We start from the raw sequence: 3,898 nt of genomic DNA on the forward strand, positions 1-3,898 counted from the left end.
GACGAGGCCCTTTTCTGTGGGGCCTCCAAGATGCTGCTGGGAAGAGCCCAGGATGGTGCCACACCTCAGGGACTCTGCACTGGGGCGACCCTGGGGCGAGAGCCTTTATAAGGACAAGAGCCGCGTTGCCGGATGGACGCGTGAGCGACCAGGAGCGTTTGCCCACCTCCCCGTAGAGGCAAGGAGCGCAAGCAGACCAGCAGCAGCCACAAGGCCCGGGGGGCTCCCCCTTCACCCCCAGGCTCAGGTAGCCATCAGGGACACCGATGATGCCTGCCCGCAGAAGCCCCTGCTCCACCAGAGTCCCATTCCTCTCCTCCGGCCACGCCCGGGGCGCCCACTTCCTCTCTCAGGCTGCTGCCCGGGAACCCCCAGGGCCCTATGGAGGTGGGGGGACCCTGTGTCCTCCGCCGACCCCCAGGGCATCACAGCAGCTCTGGGGCCCCAGCAGGTCAGTGGCAGCCCAGCTGTCCTGGGCCCAGCGTCCCCTGACCCCGCCCCGTGGGTCTCATTAGGGACACGGTGGGCAGAGACAATCCCATGGATGGAGGCGACCGTAACTGCTGTCTACCTGGACACTTGCCTCGGGGGGTCCCGAAAGACGCCCACCAGAACACAAACCCCGTTACTCCCCAGCAGCCGCGGGGGGAGCCCCAGCCCGAGGAGTCGGGGTGGAGCCCGGCAGCCCGCAGCCTTAACAGCTGGCCCCTCACCGGCCAGAGACAGGAAGTGGGGGGCAGGGCGCTGCCCTCTGGGACTCGGGTCGCTCCTCCAGGAGACGGAAATGTGGGAGAGCACACGCCCCCTTCTGAGATGCCTCTAAATGGTCCTTTTCTTCTCAGCTCAAGCTTGGTGTCAGCAGAGGGCAAATCCAGCCTCCGTCACACACCCACTCGACGGGTACGATGCTGTTTCTCTTTATGAGCAAACCACTCACTCCTTCCTCCCTCCCTTCCCACATCTGTGCCCCACGTCTGGCGGACCGGGGCCCCAGAGCAGAAGGTGGCGGTCTTGGCCGGAGCCACAGCAGCCACCTGTGGGCTCACGAGGCCCTCCACAGGGTAACCTAGTCCTAGATCCCAAAAGCCCGGGCTGTGCGCTCTCCCAGGGGGGCGCTCAGTCTGCACGGCAGGCCCAGGGCCGTGAGAGGGGGCCGCGCACAGGCCGCTGTGTCTCGAGAGCAGTGGAGCCCCAGCAGCTGGCACTGGGGTGTTATGACCCCCAACAGGGCCTCTTCCCTCGCCCAGTAAGGTGTTGGCATCTGAAGTCTTGAGAGCACGCCCCTGGGTGGGGCAGCAAGGAGGGAGGCTCTGCGGGGCAGAGAACAGGGAGGGAAGAGAGGAAGGAACGTGGGGGTGCAGGTGGCACCTCCTTCCAGGCCCCAAGGCCTGTGACCTGCTGCCTTCAGCAGAGCCACCCCGAGCCTGACCACCCAGCAGTCAGCTGCCCCCGCGCCTGACCTCCAGCTCCTGGTCACAAGGCTCCTGGCAGGTGCTGGACCCATCTGGAGCCGGGGGGACAGTCCCGCCTGCCTCCCTGTGGGACACGGGCCAACACCGGGCCCTCCACAGCGTTCCGAGGACAGGCCCCGCACCAGATCTCCGCAGCAGCACCCGGCCTGTGTGGGCACGGCCAGACCCCCTGCCCTCAATCGTCACGAGGAGACACGGAATCCGGGCAAGCGCAGCGTCGGCAACCACACGGCCGACGAGTGTGGGGCCGGGCTTGGACTCGGGTCTGGAGCTCTCACTCCGGGATGGAACCAGGGAGCCCGCTAGTGCCGGCGACGAGACAAATCATGGGCTTTCCTCCCACCACTTTGTGTCACCTTCAATCAATGACCTGGTGATGGAGAACCGGAAAGACTGCACCCGCTGGGGAGGGGGGACCCTGGTCCTCTGCCCACACTGCACCCTGGCCGCCCCGCCATGCCCCAGGTGCATGGAGGCTGAGCACCCAGGCGGCCCCCCAGCGTGGGGCGGACCAACAGCAGCACAGCCAGAGCCCCGAGCCGCGGGAAGGGGGGCCACACCCAGCTGTCCTCACAGCTCTCCTCCAGAGGGGCACCGCGCCCCTCACTTGCCCGGCTCCCCTCCACGTCCTGGCAACGAACGTCAGAACTGCCTGGGGACAGCTCCTCACTAGGGGAAGGACCCTGGCTCTGAAGGGGAAGGAACACAGGACTGTCGGGCAGTGGTGAGGGTTCCTCTACGGGGCGGAGTCGGCACACACCTGGGAGGGGCTGGGCAGGGGCTGTGCCCACGACCACCACATCCGGGATGCCAGCCCCGTGAGAGTCGCCCACCAGGCTCTGGACCGCACTGACCCCACCCTGAGGAATCGCACGGCCTGGCCGACATTACAGGGGACAGACTCCAGCGAGGGTGGGTGACCCCATCACACCTCAGGCCAGGTTTAGCCCTCCGACTCCTGCCTGATCTGGAAGCAAAGATGGGGGGAGCCCGAAGCAGCTGTACGGGGATCCCCGAGTCACCGGCCCGACAAAGCAGCAGGTGCAGGCGGAGAGCTGGAGGCCTGCACACCGTGGGGGCCTCAACCCCGTCTCCACACGACTCGGGGGTCTCTGGGCGAGGGGCTAGGAGACCCTCTAGGGCTGCCGAGGCCACCACTCTGGGAGCCCCAGGGGATGGATGGGGTCCTCCTTCCTCCCAGGGTGGACAGACTTGCTCCTGAGAGGTGAAACCATAGGGCCCCAGGTTCAAGGTCCAGGCACATTATTGGCTCACCGTGATCTCGGGGTCCTCTCCCAAGGGTGCTGGTTTATTTGCTTTCACCCCATTTCTGCCTATCAGGCAACTAGGCTTGGGGCCTGGTGGCCTCTGGGTCCTGCCCTCACAAAGCAGGAGGGCAGGAACGCGAAGCAGGGGAGGGCAGCCGCTGGGAGGAAATGAAGCAGCCCTCCGGGTGCCAGTACCCAGCTTCTGACCTCCCTTCCCGCGGCCCCCGCCCCCTCTCCCTCCTTGGCTGACAGCACTGCGAATCCCCGGCGCGGTACCGGCCAGCCCCTCCGTCTGCGAGCGCTCCCCGCCCCCATACACCTGACCTGCTCTTGGCCCCGACCCCACCTCTTCCCCAAGAGGTCACCTGCCACCACCCGGCGGCCCCAGCCCACGGACAAGCCCCTGCCCCCTTCTCTCGCTTCTCGAGCATCCAGAGCATCACGTGGAGGGGACAAAATCCGGCCGACGATCTCCGACAACTAAGCAGTGGGTTGCCTCTGCGCGTGAAGGCGAGCGGATGCGGGCTGCTCTCTTGGCTCGTTTCCCGCCTACAGCCCCCCCACCCTCCTCCACAAAAGAATCAAGAGCGCGCTGGAGCCGCGGGTGAGGAGGCTGAAACGGGCGCGAGGCGAGCGGCCGGTGAAGGGGTGCGGGCCAGGTGCGGGCGGTGGACAGAGGGGGCCGAGGAGGCTGCGGGACCCGGCGCGCGAGGCACGCTGCCAGGGCGCAGGCCGGCAGGGCCGGCGCGGAGCCCCGGGAAGAGGGGAGGGAGGCCGGCTGGGGGCGGGGAGGCCCCTGATAGGCGCGCGGGAGGCGTGACGTCACGTCCGGCGGGGGAAGCCCTGCCTCAGCGCCCCCGCCCCCGCCCCCGCAGGTGGTGTCGCCGCCCCGGGCGCCGGGCGTGGGGGGCCCGCCCTGGGGACCCCGGACGCGGCTCCCCGCTCTCCCGCCACCCCGCTCTCCTCCTGCAGTGGGCAGACCCGCGCGAGCCGGGCAGCCCCCCGCCCCAGGCCCGGGAGCCGGAGGGGCGCCCCGTGCGCCTGGGATCGCGCCCCCGCGCCGCGCCCCGCCCCGCGCGCCCCGCCCCGCGCGCCCCTCCCCGCCCCTCTCCCCGCCGCCCAGGGGCCGGGCCCGGACTGCGCGCTCGCCTGCCGCGC

This window comes from Dama dama, chromosome 20 (genome assembly GCF_033118175.1).
Source record: "Dama dama isolate Ldn47 chromosome 20, ASM3311817v1, whole genome shotgun sequence".
NCBI classification, from domain to species: Eukaryota; Metazoa; Chordata; class Mammalia; order Artiodactyla; family Cervidae; genus Dama; species Dama dama.